We start from the raw sequence: 7,319 nt of genomic DNA on the forward strand, positions 1-7,319 counted from the left end.
CTCTGTAGCAGGCATGCTACCCAGTTCACAAGCGCCCCCCCCCCCAACACGCGCTCGCAGGCATGGGCACGCACAGGGAATAAATAAATTTTAAAGAGATTTGGCTCATGGCGGTGCAGGCAAACAGACTGTGATCAGCTGGCTTGATCAGGTAACACACGGAGGCTGTGGTAGCTCAAATGGCTCGCTCATATATCACACCATGAACGGCACCACTCTCGAGACCAGGACTTCCATTCCAGGGACTCTGTATTCAAGACCTAAACTTCATCCACGGATAGGGGCCTTCCCTAGGGCACATAGATTGGTCAGCCAGGAGCAGAGAGCACCAGGGCAGGTTTCCCCAAGGATGTTCTCTGCTCTGTTCTGCTGGCTCCTGCTTCTTCCAGAATTCAGTTCTCAGTTAATCTAAGCTGCCCTCTGCTCTCTGCCTTCTGCTCTCTCTCCGCCTTTTATCATTTTCCTCGGCCTTCTTCCCTTCACCCTCTGCCCTTCACCCTCTGCCCTTCACCCTCTGCCAAGGCTACTGTGAGAACAGAGTTCCTCTTTCTAATTGGAGAGGACTGGTCGGCTGCAGTTCCTTCTACTGCCATTTTAAGTCACGAGATATTCCATAGTGACTTCTGAGGAGTTTGGTGTTTTGTTTTGTTCTTGTAACATCTTCTGTGAGCTGTGGCCTCCACAACTGAATGCCTAGGGGACATTTCTCTGTACTTACAAGACCCATTTGTCTCCCACTGTCTTAGGGTTTTGTTGCTGTGAAAAGACACCATGACCAAGACAACTCTTATAAAGGACAACATTCAATTGGGGCTGGCTTACAGGTTCAGAGGTTCAGTCCATTATCCTCATGGCGGGAAGCATGGCAGCATGCAGGCAGGCATGGAGCTGGAGGAGTCAAGAGTTCTTTCTACATTTTAATCTTCAGGCAGCAAAGGAGACTACAGTTTTTCACACTGGGCAGAGCTTGAGTCTTTAGGACTTCAAAACCCCGCCTCCAGAGTGACACGCTTCCTCTAATGCCACACCTCCTTCAATAAGGCCACACTTCCTTCAATAAGGCCACACCTCCTAATAGCGCCACTCCCCATGGGCCAAGCATTCAAACTTAAGTGTCTATGGGCGCCATACCTATTCTTTTTTTTTTTTTGGTTCTTTTTTTTTTTTTTTTTTCCGGAGCTGGGGACCGAACCCAGGGCCTTGCGCTTCCTAGGCAAGCGCTCTACCGCTGAGCTAAATCCCCAACCCACGCCATACCTATTCTAACCACCATACCCACCCTCTCTGTGAACTTCTAGAAATCATTGTTGCTCTTCACTGGGCAAGGTCAAGAGGCTTCCTTCACAGAACTAGTAGATGAACCCTCCCTCAGCCCTTTTCCTTCTCCCTAAGGAACCCAGGGGATCCCCCAAAGCATCTTGTTTCATGGTGCAAGCAAGAAAACAGAAACAAAGGCTAGAGCTGTCAAAACGAACTTCAGAGCTGGGGTTTGGTCCTCGAGGTGACATGCTGAGGTACTGGGACCTTTGGCAGGCCAGTGTAGTGAATGATAGCAGGTCATTTCCATCTGTGCTCATCGGAGCAGGGCTCAGCCTTCAGTTCTGAACCAGCTACCACAAGATGGCTGCCCACAAGGCTGCCCACGGCTTGGGTCCTTCTGCACACACTGGGTTCCCGCCTCACTTCTCCACTCTGGTGTGACACACCAAGAAGCCTTCACCAGCATGCCAGTGCATGTCCGATACCTACCAGATACCAGAATCACCAGGCCGTAGGTCTCATCACTTCATACAAAACTTAGCCTTGGGGGTTGGGGATTTAGCTCAGCGGTAGAGCGCTTGCCTAGGAAGCGCAAGGCCCTGGGTTCAGTCCCCAGCTCTGAAAAAAAGAAACAAAAACAAAAACAAACAAACAAAAAACTTAGCCTTGGGGATTTGTTACAGTCGCACATGGCAGACAGATGCGATCACTATGAGTGTTGAAACCCACTGTTACCCTCAGCCCCACTAGCGCACCCCTCCCCTGAGCCTGGTTGTTGCTCATGCCCTGCCCCCCACCCAGGCTCAAATTTCACATTGGTACAAAGGTTAAGTCCTGGCCAGTGCTCATGATAACCCATAGTCACACACTTGAATGTCACTTTGCATCCGGGCGTTGGGTGACATGGATACTGGCCAAGACTTATTGACATCTCAAGCTATGCCCCTTCCTGCCCGGTTGCTGGTGCTCTGTTGCCTTTGATGTAGCTACCTGGATCAATGAGTCCTGTCTGTGATTAGAAATGAATATCTCCCCATCACTGTCCTGGCTCCTTGGGAGGTTGTCATTACTGAGTGAGAACCTGTGAGGCTCTCATCCACCCAGCCCGGGCCTCACAGACCCCTTAGCCTTAGTTCTACCTGGTCTGGAACAGGGCCACTAGCACGTCTCAGCTACAGTCCCCTCTGCTTCTCACACACCATGTTGCATCGGCGCCTTCTCCGAGGTTCAGCTCTCCTTGATCCCAGACCCTCATGTGGACTTGTCCCATCTCCTCCTGGGTCCTTGCCAACAAATGCCCTAATTCCTGTCACTTCACTCTATGGTGCCATCTTCCTATTTCTTTGCCCCAACACCTTCTTTTGGGGCCAAAGATGGACTCTTGGGGGACATTTTGGAAACCAATGGAACATTTTAAATAATTTCTGTGATTTGCAAGAAAGCACAGCCCTGCAGGGAATGGGCATGAAGGTTCCTTCAGTACTTACTAAATGCAATTGATAGATAGATAGATAGATAGATAGATAGATAGATAGATAGATAGATAGATAGATAGATAAACGCATATGTGTTTTGTATCCTAAATGGGTTTCACAAAGCAAATACAACTATGTCACTAGCATCAGAAGCTCTGGGTACCACTGGGATCCTGCGTAGCAATGCACCCTACCGATGACACTTTGTAGCAATTCTCTGCCTCCTGAGCGGGAAGTGGCCCAGCCTGCTTGGGAGGCACCTGCAATGAAGTTGCTTTTTGCTGGTCTCCTCTCTTCTCACCGACATGGGTGAGCATCCTTAATTGCTGCTTACAGCACTCAGCAGGGCCACATGGTATCTGCGCAGTGGAGCGGTTGTGCTCAGTGAGCTCTTGAACACATTTCTTAACTCACAGCAGAGTGAAGAAGTCATAGCTGGACTGTGGGATCAGCCATTCTGGAGAGCGTGCCATGGCCTCCCCTTCATGTCCTGGCCACTCGGGTGTCCACCTGCTCTTCTCCACAGCCTGCTCTGTTGGTCTAATCCCAGCTGATTCTGTTTCATGCAAAGACAGACGTTCTCCATTGATCTTGCTTTGACTGATTACCCTGTGATCTGGATGATATTTAATTGATTTGCATCTTCTTTTTCTCCTAAAGTTCAATGTCACTTGTGGTGACTGATCACTGCAAATACACACTGCGTGTTGGCTGTACTGATTATTCGATGGTAAAGTAGTCTCAGGTCTGCTTGCCGCTTCGTCTAAGTTTCGCACTGACGGATGGGGGAATGTGTGTGCACAGCAGTCAGCTGCCTACATAGTGGATGGTTTGATGTGTTTGTACTGAAAAGACGACGGTGACCCTGGCAGTGTGAACTCCACGAGAACCCTCAAACGTCAGAGTTTCAGGGTGGCTCTCCCCTAAAGTAGAATTCCTATATCAGACATCCCCACCCCACTCTCAACAGCATCCACACTACAGGCGACAAGTCAGTGGTACTCCAGCTCAGAGTCCCCTGGCCTCCTCAGACACCTGCCTGTCTGACCTCACACAGACCTCTGCATCATGAGTACCTGGCTTAGTTTCACAGATGGGAAGGTCCACATTCAAAACCAGCTCTGCCCCAACCCCACAGTGTGGCTCTGGGCCAGAGTGCTCATCCTCAGTGAGCCCAGAGCACACCTTCATGAACTGAGTCCACTCACTTAAAGTGAGCTCTTGGAGGCACCAATGACCCCAGAGGTTTGTCACACGCGGACTGAGACACAGCCTCATGTGGACAGTTTTTTTCTGGTCCTTGCAGCCCTGCCATGACAATAGAGACACCATGAATACCCCATTTTATAGATGAAGAAAGAAGAGGCATGCAGTGGCTAAATGGCAAGTTTGAGAGCCCAACCCAGGCAGACTGTCTCTTGTTAGACAATACTTGTAGGAAACAAATGGGCAGGATAAGAAAGACTCTCTCTCTCTCTCTCTCTCTCTCTCTCTCTCTCTCTCTCTCTCATACACACACACACACACACATCTCTCTCTCTCTCACTTACACACACACTCTCGATTTCTCACACACACACAGACATAATCTCTCTCACACACATACATCTCTCTCTCTCACACACACACACATGCATGAATGCACATATGCATACACATACACACAGTCTCTTTCTCACACACACACTCTCACACACATATCTCTCTCTCTCTCTCTCTCTCTCACACACACACACACACACACACACACACACACACACACACACATACACACACCAGCTTTGGCTCTGCCTAAGGGCTGGTTGCTTCCTCAGGTTTTCACGTCCCCTGAGTTCCCAAGAACTACTTTCTCCCACCTAAAATGTACTCCTGTGGCCAGCTCGAACAAGAGAATTCCAAACTCCCACCACCCGGGTTTGGCAGAACCTGTCAAAGAACGCTCACAACGACGATGCCCATTTTCATTTACCTGTATACGCTTTAGGAGAGCCCGTTTGTCCTAAAATTCAAGCTGATATTTTGTCTAAAAACCACCCAGTCCAATAGCAACAAAGCTCACCGTGTCGAAAGCATTTCCAAGCCTTAGGTTGCTTCTGCTTGGAAACACTCAGGCCAGGGGCTCTGAGTGCTGGCTCCATATCATTGGATCTCCAGATCCTTCAGTGCACAGACCGAGCTCAATACAGACGCCTCCTGTACCAGACTCCAGTCCAGCACGGGTGGCTGCTGTGAGCTCCAGTTTTGAAAGTGGTTGTGGGAAAGCTACAGGGAGCTTTGTGTCAGGGTGTCATCCCATGGTGGCCACCCAGCATCTGACATTGGCAAGTCACGGTTTAGGAAACAGTGAGATTCTAGGGGTTGAGAGCTGCCGGAGTTTCCTGGGCCTGGGCTTCAGGAAGCCACAGTAGGTGAGTACACCTGAGTCTCAGTAACTAGCCCGCCATATTGTGATGGAGACCAAGCTAGTTCCCATTCCAGCTGTGGGACTTAGACCATCTCCAATAACACTCCTCAAGAAGTCAACTTCTTGCTCACACAATTTAACTACGTCTTTCCTCTACCTGCATCTACAGTCTGACCACCATCCCCCATACTCCAGTTGTAGCCTACCCTTTCTTCTGGCCACACTGACATTCTAGATACTCCACAGTCCCCACTCCTCAAGCAAGCAGGGACTCCTAGACCAACACAGAGGGAGCCACTTGCTAAATAGACACGCTGGCTTACATGGCTTCCCAGGAACACACTGCATTAAGAACTCAAGATCATGGGCTGGGGATTTAGCTCAGTGGTAGAGCGCTTACCTAGGAAGCGCAAGGCCCTGGGTTCTGTCCCCAGCTCCGAAAAAAAGAACCAAAAAAAAAAAAAAAAAAAAAGAACTCAAGATCACTTTTTCAGCCTTGCTTGTCGGCAGACTTGGAGCCATGGACCATGTGATCCAAGGGCAGAGGAAAGGTGCCCGATCTGCATTTCATGTGCACGTGAAACACACACATGCACGTCTGTGCTGTGGACTCCACAGAGTGACACGGCTACATTAAAGGCATCGTAAAGGACAACATTCATGACTCTGGACATGGCGCTCCCCTCATGAAAGTGGTCTTTCGTGATCCCTACGGATTCAGGAAGCGGAAGGAGCTGTTCATTGTAGCAGAGGGAGTCCACACCAGACAGTTTGTATATGCGGCAAGAAGGCCCAGCTGAATGTTGGCAATGTTTTGCCCGTGGGCACCATGCCTGAAAGGACTATTGAAGGTTGTCTGGAGGAGAAGCCTGGGGACAGGGGCAAGCTGGCACGAGCCTCCTGGAACTACGCCACAGTCATCTCCCACAACCCAGAGACCAAGAAGACCTGGATGACCCCAGTGAAGCTGCCCTCAGGGTCTAAGAAGGTCATTTCCTGGGGTTGGGGATTTAGCTCAGTGGTAGAGCGCTTGCCTAGCAAGCGCAAGGCCCTGGTTTCGGTCCTCAGCTCCAAAAAAAAAAAAAAAAAGGTCATTTCCTCTGCCAACAGAGCTGTTGTTGGTGTCATGGCCGGTAGGGGCAGAACTGACAAGCCTATCTTAATGGCTGGCCTACCACAAGTACAAGGCAAAGAGGAACTGCTGGCCACGGGTGTGGGGTGTAGCCATAAATCTGTGAAGCACCCCTTTGGGGACGGTGACCACCAGCATATTAGCAAACCCTCCATTATACGAAGAGATGCCCCTGCTGGGCGCAAAGTGGGTCTCATTGCTGCCCACCAGACAAGATGGCTACGTAGAACCAGAACTATACAAGAGAAGGAGAACTAGAGCCCGGGAGCTAATAAAGTATGACCTCTGGCTATAAATAAATAAATTAATTAATTAATTAAATTCAAATAAGCCCAGTGCCTAGAATAGAACAGAATTGGTGATTTAATACAATATCTGATGGAAATTTCCACTGCTTGATGGTGCTCAGAGAGGATGTATTTGGACGGATTCCTCTTGTCCAGGGTTCACACCTGGAGGTTGAACCAACCAACCATATGGGGGGTGGAGCACATTTTTCTCATTATTTCTTGCTAGTATAGTCTAACAAATACTCCCACAGTATGCTGTCTGCATCACACTACTGGGCATACATGCTAAACACACATGGAGAGTGTGCATAGTAGGTTCTATACAAACGTCACATCACTTGAGGGACCTGAGAACCAGGGGATTTTGGTTGCCCTCAGAGCTGGGTCAGGGGCACCACTGTCCCACATGTACGTGTGACCCAAATGTCCCAAGACAGGGGCACCCACGGCTGGCCATTCACGCGCACATCGGTAGCTAGCCTAGTTCCTTCTCATGATTTGTTTGGTTCCCGGCTGTCTTCCTTCCTAGCAGAACAGCCGCTGTCTTCTATCACCTCACCCCTTTTAACAGTGAGCAGAGTCTCAGAGTTGGGACCTTACTGTCCCTGTCAACAACCCCAAATTCTCTTTGGAAGTAGGTGGAGCATAAATGAAAAATTCGTAAACAAAATTCTTTCTTTGGTCTTCTATGGACAGCCTCGGTCTCTTTGGGCCACTCCACAGCTCCCCAACTATAATTATTGGTTGCTTTTTTCAGT

At 49.5% G+C, this 7,319-nt stretch overlaps 1 pseudogene; it reads left to right on the forward strand.

The window, feature by feature from the left end:
* The first annotated feature begins 5,021 nt into the window (after positions 1-5,021).
* Positions 5,022-6,529, forward strand: Rpl8-ps6 (ribosomal protein L8, pseudogene 6; annotated as a pseudogene).
* The last annotated feature ends 790 nt before the right edge of the window (positions 6,530-7,319 follow it).

This window comes from Rattus norvegicus, chromosome 10, assembly GCF_036323735.1.
Source record: "Rattus norvegicus strain BN/NHsdMcwi chromosome 10, GRCr8, whole genome shotgun sequence".
Taxonomy (NCBI): Eukaryota; Metazoa; Chordata; class Mammalia; order Rodentia; family Muridae; genus Rattus; species Rattus norvegicus.